The following is a 13,606-nucleotide window of genomic DNA, read 5'->3' on the forward strand; positions in this document are numbered from 1 at the left end:
ATGTAGAATTTCCAATAGTATCTATTTAATTTTTGTTACATTTGTACCCTGCGCTTTCCCACTCATGGCAGGCTCAATGCGGCTTACATGGTGCAATGGAGGGTTAAGTGACTTGCCCAGAGTCACAAGGAGCTGCCTGTGCCTTAAGCGGGAATTGAACTTAGTTCTTCAGTTCCCCAGGACCAAAGTCCACCACCCTAACCACTAGGCCACTCCTCCACTTTTTCAAGCTTTTGCACAATCAACACAGCCAATGACGTGTGGGTCTTGAGACCGTGTCCCATGAAGAGGTCAGTGAAATATCAGCCCAGCCTCTTAGCTTTTATATGCTTTAGATACTCGATCCATCAAATTCAGCCCTGGATTAACCATTAAACAAAATAAGCACCTGCTTAGGGCGCCAAGGGAAGGGGGGGCACCATAAAGTTTTTTCTTTCCCCCTAGTTATCATGGCCTTAACTCTTTCATTGCTATCTGCCACATCCATTAGCCAACATGAATTTCAGTGTTTTTCTAATCAGGGGAGTTATGAAAGAGTTCTATAAAATAATGAGTGGAGTGGAACGGGTAGACTTGAATCGCTTGTTTACTCTTTCCAAAAACACTAGGGGACATGCAATGAAGATACAAAGTAGTAAATTTAAAACAAATTGGAGAAAATATTTCTTCCCTCAATGTGTAATTAAACTCTGGAATTTGTTGCCAGAGAATATGGTAAAAGCAGGTAGCTTAGCAGGGTTTAAAAATATAAAGGGCTCTTTTACAAAGACGCATGTACAACATGCGTCAAATTAGAACTACCGCCCGGCTACCGTGTGCCCTGGGCGGTAATTCTGATTTCTACACGCGCGGCAGCAAATAATTTCCATTTTCTACCGCGTGGCGCTAACTGGGCGGTAATCGGCAGTGTACACACACACCGATGATTACCACTCGGTTAACGTGCGAGACCTTACTGCTAATTCGATGGGTGGCGGTAAGGTCTCAGGTCCAAAATGGATACGTGCTGATTTTTGTTTTGCAGCACGTCCATTTTCAACAACAACCAAAAAAAGGCCTTTTTTTGTAGACGCGCTGAAAAATGGACCTGCGCACGTCCAATACACGCATCTATACCAGTGCAGGCCATTTTTCAGCACACCTTAGCAAAAGGACCCCTACGTACCTACTTCAGCCACGTACATGCTTGTAACAGGGTTCACAGAATACTGTCCCTCACCCTGAAGTAAAGTCCCTCTCTAACTAGCCTGGACCACCTTAAGAGCATTGATCTTGCCCCGACAGGAAGTGAGCCGGTAGGGGCGGAGTTAATACCTGGTAGTTTAAATGTCAGGGTCAGGGCCAGACAGAAGGTAAGGAGGCCCCAGGAAGGAAGAACTGAAGCCCAAGCCTATGATTTTACAGCCTACGTTTAGCTGCTGTGACCAGGCTGAGGTAAGCCAACCTTGCTTCTTGTTAAGGCTTTCAAGCCGTGCTGAGGTCTGGCTGGAGCCAGACCCGAGTTCTCAGAAGACCCGAGAACTAACAGGCTGTGTTTTGGGTGGGGCAGCCCCACCAGCCACAGACGGCTTGGCCTGCTACTCATAGGCCTATTCAAGACTGCTACTAAATAAGCGAAACTGTTGCATCTGATGTTCTTGGCCCGTGAACCAACAGGTCCCAGGACTCTGGTGAATAACATATTTATTTTCGCATTTATATCTCTTGTCTGGTTGAGTTATTTACAGGGCTACCCCATGACCCCACCCAGGGTCTGGAACTGAGGAACTGAGTTCAATTCCCACTTCAGGCACAGGCAGCTCCTTGTGACTCTGGCAAGTCACTTAACCCTCCATTGCCCCATGTAAGCCGCATTGAGCCTGCCATGAGTGGGAAAGCGCAGGGTACAAATGTAACAAAAATAAAATAGATACTATTGGAGATTCTACATGGAATGTTGCTACTATTGGAGATTCTACATGGAATGTTACTATTCCACTAGCAACATTCCATGTAGAAGGCTGCGCAGGCTTCTGTTTCTGTGAGTCTGATGTCCTGCACATACGTGCAGGACGTCAGACTCACAGAAGCAGAAGCCTGCGCGGCCACATTGGTGATCTGCAAGGGCCGACTTCTACATGGAATGTTGCTAGTGGAATAGCAACATTCCATGTAGAATCTCAAATAGTAGCAACTGTGGAGGAGTGGCCTAGTGGTTAGGGTGGTGGACTTTGGTCCTGAGGAACTGAGTTTGATTCCCACTTCAGGCACAGGCAGCTCCTTGTGACTCTGGGCAAGTCACTTAACCCTCCATTGCCCCATGTAAGCCGCATTGAGCCTGCCATGAGTGGGAAAGTGCGGGGTACAAATGTAACAAAACAATGCCCACCATCACTTAAAACATTACCCCCAAAGCTGCTATGTTTTTAAACCTGCAAATTCATTATACCCACAATAAAAACAGTAACCATGCAGTACCTGGTGTCTATGGAATCCAGATGTAGCTACTCCATATTAATCTTGCAAAATAAAAAGCAAATTTAAATAAATAACTTTATTAACAAATACATCAGAAACCAATATGAATCCATTTGTACTGTACAGATTGAATGAATCCCTGCATAGTAGGTAAAACACAATAGAACTGCCATGCCAATAATACTATCTTTTGGCTGTCTTCCAATTAATAACTGTTTTTTCTAACACCAATTTAATTTGTTTATTCTCATGGTACTCAGTCCTCTGAATCATGCTGCAATATTATTTTCTACTTTCATTTTAGATTTGTAGGCAGTGGTGTGCTGGAGCCAGTTGTTAAACTTTTTACCATCTTGCGAGCCGGTTGTTCTTCAGGGCGAGCCGGCTCGCCTCCCTCCCTCCCCCGAGCTACAGGGTCCCAGGCTCCAAGTCCAGTGTGCATACCTGAAGAAGGCAACCACCCTGGTTGTCCAGTGGATTCTTCGGGGCAGGCAGGAAAGATCCCCAGTCTTGACTGCCCGCTGGCGGCGCTGACCCTCCCCCGCTGCCAGATCGCTCTTTAAAAATGGCCGCCGAGACTTCTGCTGAAGTCTTGGAGGCCGCCCTTGTAAGTCTCGGTGGCCATTTTGAAGAGTGATGCAGTAGCGCCGCTGGAGAGTCAGCGCAGGCAGCGGGCAGGAAAGACTGGATGGTGTGAGAAGGTGTGGAGAAGAAAGAGATGGATGAGATGAATGGATGTGGGGGTATTTGAAAAAGCCAATGCAAAAAGGGGTTGTACTGATTATGCTGTTGGACTCTTTGGTTTACACTAGATATTCTATGGGATATACAATGTATGTATTTGACAGCATTATTGACATTGTGGAATGTGATTACAAGTTGTATTGGTGACAATAAAAATTAATAAAAATATATATATATATATATCCCAGGAGCATTCAGCTGCAGCTTTGCAGCCCGAAGCTCCTGGAATTGAAAAATACAGCCAGCTTTTTGCTGACAGTATTTTTCCAGTAATAACACTGCAAGCCATCTTACTCGATTTACATTGTAATAGGTGTTTTCTATGTATCTACATATTTTGCATCTGGTTACTGTGTATCCTGTGATAACTTATTTTAACTTGTGTTACAGTAATATAACATGTGTTATTGCCCTTTAATATATGTTAATGGGCACAAAATGCACATTAACAACTCCCCCCTCCCAAAAAAATCCAGAAAACAACGAAAGTAATTAAGTACCTTTCTGTCTGGCCTTTGTCTGGCTGGAAATTATGGCAGCAGCATCAACGGGTATTCCAACATACACACCTCCGTAGTTCCTTCAAGAGGGACAAAATTGCTGCATTTAGTTTTATCCGTTCTGTCAAGGGCAGGGGCGTAGCTAGGTGGGGCAAGGGGGGGCATGGGCCTCTGCAGATTTAGCCCTGGCACCCCTGCTTTCATCCCCCCCCCCCCCCCCCGCTGCCAGGTACCTTTGCTGGTGGGGGTCCCCAACCCCCTGCAGCCGAAGTCCTCTTCATCGCCAGATTCTGTTTCTGTGAGTCCTGACAGGGCTCACAGAAACAGAATCCAGATCAGCGAACGTGCCAGACTCGGGGACTTTGGCTGGCGGGGGTTGGGGACCCCTGCCAGCAAAGGTACCTGGCGGTGGCAGGGGAGGGTTGGCGGCGGCGGGAGGGGGTCGAAAGGGACGGGGGAGGGGCAGCGGCCAAAATGTGTCCCCTCACCTCTGGACCCCCCCCCCCCCCTCCCGCCGAAGTCTGGCTACGCCCCTGGTCAAGGGGTAGTTCCTTCTTCAAATTATAAATGCTCAGCACTGGTAGAAACTAGTTCCGATCTGACAAACAGCAGAAAACATACAAAATTACTCCAATAAGGACATTTCTTGCATAAATTTGAACATGATACAGCTACTATTCTGCAAACTGGACACATAGTCAGAAATCAGCTGTTAAAACAACAAATTCTTTTTTTAAATCCTACTGCAAACACACAGATTGAAAGAACATCAATACTTTATGCTTTTAACACTGAATGCATCAGGATTTATTACATTTTTTTTTTATTTTGTATCGAATATAAATTTTCAATGCAGTCACTGAAGACAGACAGAGACCATGCCCACTGCACAAGAGCCAGGAAATGCAAGTAAAGGGAAAAAAAACCCTCTCTCTACTAACCTCAACCAAAGAGAGAGAGAGAGAAAAACAAAAGTCTTGAAAACAAAGACTGGTGGATATTATAAACGCCCCATGAGGCAGTAACGAAACAGGGGATCCCTCTGTCGGGGTAACAACATGTGGCCACTACCTGTGTTTGGATTCCAAAGTCAGCGCCCTCCCAATTGGATTAAGGAAGAAGCTAAGTGACGGTTTTTTATACATTCAGGTGGTACACATGCTTATTGTTGTCATTATACCATTCCAGTTTTTGGAATTGTAAAAGTTACGGAATTGTAAGGTTCTGGAGTGGAGGAGTGGCCTAGTGGTTAGAGCACCAATCCAGAGGTGGCCGGTTCAAATCCCACTGCTGCTCCTTGTGATCTTGGGCAAGTCACTTAACCCTCCATTGCCTCAGGTACAAACTTAGATTGTGAGCTCTCCTGGGATAGAAAAATATCCAGAGTATCTGAATGTAACTCACCTTGAGCTACTACTGAAAAAGGTGTCAGCAAAGTCTAAATAAATAAAAATATGGGACTTTATTATTGAACATTAAAGGTCCTCCGTTTTTTTTGCTACAGTCTTTTTTCTCCAATAGGGAGTTTTTTTTTACACTGTGGTTGGTTTCGGAGGCTTCATGAAACCTAGATGATGAGTCCAGTAAAGGGTTGACCATCTCTGTAGGCACCCTGGATTCAGGGCCGTGCCGACACGGTAAGCGAGGTAAGCATGGCAGGAGCCGCACCATGCTTACCTCGCCCTCTTCTCCCCAGATCCTTGTCCTTTTTTTTTTTTGTTTAAATTTACCTCTCCGGCGCGTGGCAGCGTAGTGTTAGTGAGGAGGCGGCGCTCCTCCGCCCCGACGTGTCAGTTTCTTCCCTTCGCTCGGTTCCGCCTTCTTCTGACATCAGAAATGACGTCAGAATAAGGCGGGACACTGAGCGAAGGGAAGAAGACACGTCGGGGCGGGGGAGCGCCGCCTCCTTCTCACTAACGCTACGCTGCCGCGCGCCGGAGAGGTAAATTTAAACAAAAAGGAAAAGGATCTGGGGAGAAGAGGGCGGGTAGTGTAGCGATCGTTTTCGGGGGGGGGGGGGGGCGCCGGAGACCCTAGGCACGGCCCTGCCTGGATTCTTGAGGTTTCTTTTATTTAAATTGAATTATTTGTTTATAACGTCCCCGTTCCATCACCTTATAGTAAGAGCAATTTTTGATGTGCAGTTTCTGGAATATTTTTGCTCTTTAGCTCTTGATTTTGTAATTTGAGTTCACAATATATACTACTTACAATGTCAACACAATATGTAATAGAACATTTTAAGTGAAGGGTATAAGCAAAGATGGAACATATAGATAGGTAAGAGAGTAGGAAGAGTTAGAAAGTAAGGTGACTAATTTAAAGAAAGTTGCACATGAGGTCAGAGAGATGGTTAATATATTATCTCAGCTAGGGTAGGAGTGGATAAACATGTCCTGCCGCAGTATGTGCTTCCCATGTCACTCCTTGTGTGTGTGAGTGGGACTAACAAGTTAGTTACTTCTTCCATTAAAGGCTTGGTTGAAGAGCCAAGCTTTCACCTGCTTCCTGAAGTGGAGATAGTCTTGTGTTAAGCGGAGCCTTTCAGGGAGTACATTCCAGAGTGTTGGGGCTACTCCAGAGAAGGCTCACTTGCGGGTATCACATCGTGTAATGTCTTTTTGGAGAGGGTGTGGTTAGTGATAGTCCTTGAGAGGACCTTAGCGTCCTTGGCAGTGTGTAGAGGATCATCCTATTCTTCAGGTACTCAAGGCCATTTCCTTGCTCTTTTAAACTGCTGCAGAGAGATATATTTAACCTTAAATAACCAGGTAGATTATTCCTTAACATCGGTCCTTTTATTGAGAAACCAGCAGCCTTTGTTTCTGCATAATGAATATGTACCAATGATGGTACAACAATTTTTCGTGACCCATCTGATCTCAGTGCTCTTGATGGTTTGTAGAGCTGAACAACCTGCATTAGATATAAAAGTATGGGTAGGACATTTTGAATGTGTGCACCCTAATTTGTCCTCACTCGGGCACCAGCAGGTGTAAAGCATGAACATACGTATGTTGTACTTGCTATTTTTCAGAGGGATAACCATGGATTTTCCCTTAAAATATTACCAGCAGTGTACATAAGCTAAAAGTGCCTATGTGCACTGCAATCAATGTGGGCTGGTCAAAAGAAAGAAAACCGTCTCTACAACCCCATGTGACACGCAGATGAATCTTTCTCTAGTCCCATTGACATGAGCTCCCCACCCCAGAAGGGATGAATCTGTTGTCAGCACTTTTTGTGGCTGAGGAATTTGAAACGGACGTCCCAAGACCAAATTGGGTCAAATTGTCCACCACTGAAGGGTGTTAGGGTTAGTGGTTAGGGTGGTGGACTTTGGTCCTGGGGAACTGAGGAACTGAGTTCGATTCCCGGCACAGGCAGCTCCTTGTGACTCTGGGCAAGTCACTTAACTCTCCATTGCCTGCCATGAGTGGGAAAGTGCAGGGTACAAATGTAACAAAACAAAAAAAAAATCGGTGGACAGCTGGATTGCATCCTCTAGATCCCCCGCAGCTTGATACCACTGGGAAGCTAGGGTCCATTGAGCTGATCTCATGTGAAGATGCGCCATGGGAATCACATGAACTGTGGAGGCCATGTGGCCTAGAAGTCTCAACATCTGCCGAGCTGTGATCCGCTGAGACGCTCTGGCCATGGAAACTAGAGACAGAAGATTTTCTTCTCTCCTCGGGAAGATAGGCGCAAGCCGTCTGTGAGTCCAGCAGAGCTGGGAAAAGATGGGACGGGGTAATTTATAACAAACCCGAGTAGCTCCAGCATTTGAATAATCATCTGCATGGACTGTAGAGCCCCTGCCTCTGAGGTGTTCTTCACCAGCCAATCGTCGAGATAAGGGAACACACAAACTCCCAGTTTGCGTAGCGACGCTGCAACTACTGCCAGGCATTTTGTGAAGACCCTGGGCGCAGACGCCAGACCAAAGGGCAGCACACAATACTGGAAGTGCTGCGCTCCCAGATGGAATCGAAGATACTTCCTGTGAGCTGGAAGTATCGGGATGTGTGTATAAGCATCCTTTAAATCCAGAGAGCATAGCCAATCGTTTTCCTGAATCATGAGGAGAAGGGTGCCCAGGGAAACCATCCTGAACCTTTCTCGGACTAGGAATTTCTTCAGGGCCCTTAGGTCTAGGATGGGACGCATCCCCCCTGTTTTCTTTTGCACAAGGAAGTATCTGGAATAGAATCCCAGCCCTTCTTCCCCTGGTACATAAGTACATAAGTAATGCCATACTGGGAAAAGACCAAGGGTCCATCGAGCCCAGCATCCTGTCCACGACAGCGGCCAATCCAGGCCAAGGGCACCTGGCAAGCTTCCCAAACGTACAAATATTCTATACATGCTATTCCTGGAATTGTGGATTTTTCCCAAGTCCATTTAGTAGTGGTTTATGGACTTGTCCTTTAGGAAACCGTCTAACCCCTTTTTAAACTCTGCCAAGCTAACCGCCTTCACCACGTTCTACGGCAACGAATTCCAGAGTTTAATTATGCGTTGGGTGAAGAAATATTTTCTCCGATTTGTTTTAAATTTACTACACTGTAGTTTCATCGCATGCCCCCTAGTATGCAGGGAGCAGCCATAGAGGCATATTTTCAAAGCACTTAGCCTTCCAAAGTTCCATACAAACCTATGGAACTTTGGAAGGCTAAGTGCTTTGAAAATATGCCTCATAGTGTATTTGCTTGGCTGGTGGGGCTCAGCATCCCTGCCAGCAAAGTGAAAGAGGGGGCCCGAGCCCACATTTCGGAAGCCAGTTATTGAAGTAGTCATGGGGGGGGGGAGCTTACTTTAACAACTGGCTCTCAACATTCTTAAAAACTTAGCAAACGGCTCCGCGAGCCCGCTCCAGCACACCACTGGTGCACCTAATTTAGTCATCAGCATTTACACCAAGTTTTACTTGGCATAACTGCCCACAAATAAATTTAGTCGCGCGGACAGGCGCTTGGCCTATTCTATAAACCACACAGAAATTTAGGCATACTTTATAGAATATGCCTAGGTGTATTTTTTTTTTAGGTGTGATATATAGAATCTAGCCCATAATGCATTAGAAAGCACATATTTTCGTTGAGAAGACAGGCCCATGCTAGGCAGCCTTCTAAGGTCTGGGTCCTGTAAATGACAAAAACAGATCAGGATTAAGGCTGGAGCGGGCTTTGATGGTAACTTCATAAATTGGGGGGGGGGGGGGGGGGGTACGACCAGTGCTGGGCAGACTGCTATCGTCTGTGCCCCAAAATTGGCAGGGACTCACTTTGAATGAGCTGTGTCAGCAATACCGTGCAGCTTTGTAAACAAGGGGGGACGGGGAGTAATCATTGACATATTTTTACATGTATTATTACACTATTTCCAAACTAAAACACATATTTAATATAGAAAAAATACCTTCTTCTGTCATCTTCAGCTGTGGATTCTTCAGCCCTGTCACACACAAAAACACACAGATTATTATAAATTAGCTTCTTTTTTTCTAATCAGGCTGTCCCCCCTCCCCCCTCACACACACCCATTTCTTTGGGCCTCCAGCCCAGTTGGGATCATGGCACCATAAGCCTTCTTTTGTAATTACCAGAGCATTCCCACCTACTCTCTAACAAACCTAGGAACCCTTTTACAGAGCAGCGGTAAGCCCAATACAGGCTTGCCGCTCGCTATTCCGGGACTACTGCTGGCCCAATGCAGCCGCCTGCACCACGAGCACCACGAGCACATGCCATTTCCGGGGCTTGTGCGGCGATGCCGGGTTAGCGCGAGAGCCCTTATCGCCACCTCAATGGTTGGTGGGAGGGGCGAGGGAGTAGTGTTTTTATTCTGGCTTACCAAGCATAAGAGGCTAGATTCTATACATGGCGCCTGAAATATCCATGCGGTAAAGGATACACCTAGGCGTATTCTCTAAAGCACGCCTATATTTTATAGAATAGGTTTAAATTTCCACGCGGTATATAGAAAACACAGAGCACCTCTCCACTTGAACAAATGTGGTCGCATCCATTTAGGCCATGTTTTACTTGGCATACTTCCTGACGCCTAAATTTAATCAGGATAGGCTTGAGTACAGTGGACGCATGGGCTAACTCATTTCAACTGAAACTGAACACTGAGAAGCCACACTGCCTCATCCTATCCTCTCAGCACAATAAATTTAAACCTACAACCTTAAATATTCCTAACTACTCTCTCCCTGTTTCGGATAGCCTAAAATTACCTGGTGTCACAATTGATCGGAACCTCACCCTGAAAAACCAAGTAAATTGCACCACAAAGAAAATGTTTTACTCAATGTGGAAACTTAAACGTATAAAACCTTTCTTTCCTCGAGATGTTTTTCGCAACTTGGTACAAATCAATGGTATTAAGACATTTAGATTATTGCAACGGTATTTATGTAGGATGTAAAGAACAATTAAACTTCAGACCACCCAGAATACAGCTGCGAGACTGATCTTCGGTAAATCAAAATTTGAATCTGCCAAGCCCCTTCGTGAAAAATTACACTGGCTTCCCATCAAGGAACGTATTGCCTTTAAGGTTTGCACCTTGGCCCACAAGATCATTTACGGAGAAGTTCCTGGATACACGTTAAATCTAATAGATCTACCACCTAGAAACAGTACCAGTTTTTCCCGATCTTATCTAAAAACTTACATTATCCAGATTGCAATGGCCTCAAATACAAATCTACTTATACATCCAGCTTCTCTTTCATAGGCACACAGCTATGGAATACATTGCCTAAAATCAATTCAGAACCATCTAAACTTCAGGAAATCACTGAAGACCATCCTGTTCAAGAAGGCATACCTTCCAGACCCAACTCAATTTACTACTTCTTTGTTACAGCAAAATCCATGGACCCTATTGATCATTTATTATCTTTGTTGCTTTATACGATACCTATACGATTACTATTTCCCAAATCTACCTTTCTACCCCTGATATCTCACCTTGCATCCAAACCAAAGTTTCAGCGTGCTTGTCTGACATTGCTGTCTGGATGTCTCAACGCCACCTGAAATTAAATATGACCAAAACCGAGCTTCTCATTTTCCCTCCCAAACCCACCTCCCCGCTCCCCCCGTTTTCTATTTCTGTTGATGGCTCTCTCATTCTCCCTGTCTCCTCAGCTCGAAACCTTGGGGTCATCTTTGACTCTTCTCTCTCCTTCTCTGCTCATATCCAGCAGATTGCCAAGACCTGTCGCTTCTTTCTTTACAACATCCGTAAAATCCGCCCCTTTCTTTCCGAGCACTCTACCAAAACCCTTATCCACACCCTTGTCACCTCTCGTTTAGACTACTGCAATTTGCTTCTTGCTGGCCTCCCACTTAGTCACCTCTCCCCTCTCCAGTCGGTTCAAAACTCTGCTGCCCGTCTCATCTTCCGCCAGGGTCGCTTTACTCATACTACCCCTCTCCTCAAGACCCTTCACTGGCTCCCTATCCGTTTTCGCATCCTGTTCAAACTTCTTCTACTAACCTATAAATGTATTCACTCTGCTGCTCCCCAGTATCTCTCAACACTCGTCCTTCCCTACACCCCTTCCCGTGCACTCCGCTCCATGGATAAATCCTTCTTATCTGTTCCCTTCTCCACTACTGCCAACTCCAGACTTCGCGCCTTCTGTCTCGCTGCACCCTACGCCTGGAATAAACTTCCTGAGCCCCTACGTCTTGCCCCATCCTTGGCCACCTTTAAATCTAGACTGAAAGCCCTCCTCTTTAACATTGCTTTTGACTCATAACCACTTGTAACAACTCGCCTCCACCTACCCTCCTCTCTTCCTTCCCGTTCACATTAATTGATTTGATTTACTTACTTTATTTTTTGTCTATTAGATTGTAAGCTCTTTGAGCAGGGACTGTCTTTCTTCTATGTTTGTGCAGCGCTGCGTACGCCTTGTAGCGCTACAGAAATGCTAAATAGTAGTAGTAGTAGTACTATTACATTGTTTAGCTGTATTTTACTGGACAGTAGTCTGCCCTATGGTACTATGTAAGCCACATTGAGCCTGCAATTAAGTGGGAAAATGTGGGGGTATAAATGTGTTAAATAAATAAATTGGGTGCAGAGGGCCAGATTCTATATATGGTACCTAGAAAATCCATGCAGAAAACATGAAGATGGGATAGGAAGGGTAGTTGAGTGGAAAGTAGAAAGGCAGTAGGGGGTAAAAAGAAGAAAATTACAGGCTGGGAGGGGAAAATAAAGAGGTGAGATATGAAGAGATGGAGGAGTAAAATTAAAGATGGGAATGGGTGAAGGAAGAGGATTAAAATATGTAGAGATAAAACAGGTGAATAGATGGTATATGATGATACATTTATTTATTTAGATTTTGCTCACACCTTTTTCAGTAGTAGCTCAAGGTGAGTTACATTCAGGTACTCTGGATATTTCTCTGTCCCAGGAGGGCTCACAATCTAAGTTTGTACCTGAGGCAATGGCGGGTTAAGTGACTTGCCCAAGGTCACGAGGAGCAGCAGTGGGATTTGAACCAGCCCCCTCTGGATTGCAAGACCGGTGCTCTAACCACTAGGACACTCCTCCACTCCTATATGATATGATATGATATGATTTTTATAGCCCGCCAACTCCCAAAATTCTGCTTCAAAATAGATTACAATATTAGGACAGAAAATAAAAATGTTAAATGATACCAAGATTAACTGTAGAATTTTTGGAAAAAGGTAAGTCTTCAGACTTTTACAAAAAGTCCAATATGCTCTACGTGAAATAGGTCAAGAACACCACAGCTTTACTGCCTGATAAGGAATAATGGTGCTAGGAATGAGAAGGAAAGGATTGAAAGGAGAAGGCAATGAAAGGAGATGATTGGAGAATCAGTGAGGGGTAGTTGTTAGAAACAAAGAAGCAAGATATGAGAACAGAGAAACGGAGCAAAATGAAATGAAAAGTAAAAAGATCATCTTTGCTTATACCCTATACTGTCAATTAAAATGTTCTATTACGTATTGTGTTGACATTGTAAGTAGTATATTATAAATAACTAAAGGATTGGAAAATTCAAAAGCTAAACAGGTGTGTCACCACTCTTAACTTTGGGATCCAAATACAGGATCTAAATTAAATTATAACCAACGAACCTCAAACCACCTCATGGACACCCATTGCTACTAAAGCTTGGTTTGCCATTCAAATGAGGAGAAAATTACTATCACTGGTTCAAGTGGAGAGGATTGGAGAAAAAAAGGCACCCAAAAAAACTCAAATATAATTGAGAAAACTGGATGGTCTAAAAACTCCTCGCCTCTCCACAATCAACCAAAGTTAAAAGGTGCACCACCCCTAGCAAATCTACCCCCCACTACTTCACCTATAAACCCACCTGAACAATACCTATCTGCCTGCTACAAAATGTTGCTGGCTTTAAGCACTCTTTTATAACTGTATAAATATTCCTTATTGGTTCAAACCGTTCAGCAGTCACTTATCTGTTTGCTGTTAGCGCAGGACTTCTTAGGAATACTACATTCAGGCTGGAGAAAGTCGAAGGTGGAGCTGGTACCGGTGCTCAACTGTCAAGTTACATGAAACACCTTCCGTGTCTCTTTAACAATTGCTATTCAAGTTGTCAGAAACACCTTATATGTCTTTCTGATAGTCACATATCCGACAAGTGCGCCTTGTTTCGCCAAAATCTGGCTGCTTCAGGAAAATTGCAAAATTAGGATCCTACTCAGGACCTCAAAATTATCGAACTTGTTCACAGTTTAAATTCACAGAGCGCCATTCTGTGAATTTAAACTGTGAACAAGTTCGATAATTTTGAGGTCCTGAGTAGGATCCTAATTTTGCAAATAGCGAATCGGTAGGGAATGGGAATGCATCAACGATAGGGAATGCAA

The 13,606-nt window shown here is 44.6% G+C and overlaps 1 long non-coding RNA gene across 1 annotated transcript in view; it reads right to left on the reverse strand.

The window, feature by feature from the left end:
• Positions 1-3,735: 3,735 nt before the first annotated feature.
• The window catches only part of LOC115477698, a 50,059-nt gene continuing 40,188 nt past the window's right edge, over positions 3,736-13,606 (reverse strand). Inside the window, exons 3-4 of the long non-coding RNA XR_003943364.1 lie at positions 9,123-9,158; positions 3,736-3,781 (exon numbers count right to left, since the gene is read on the reverse strand). This is a non-coding gene — a long non-coding RNA (uncharacterized LOC115477698). The remainder of the gene's footprint in view (positions 3,782-9,122; positions 9,159-13,606) is intronic.

Source organism: Microcaecilia unicolor, chromosome 9 (genome assembly GCF_901765095.1).
Source record: "Microcaecilia unicolor chromosome 9, aMicUni1.1, whole genome shotgun sequence".
In the NCBI taxonomy this organism is placed as follows: Eukaryota; Metazoa; Chordata; class Amphibia; order Gymnophiona; family Siphonopidae; genus Microcaecilia; species Microcaecilia unicolor.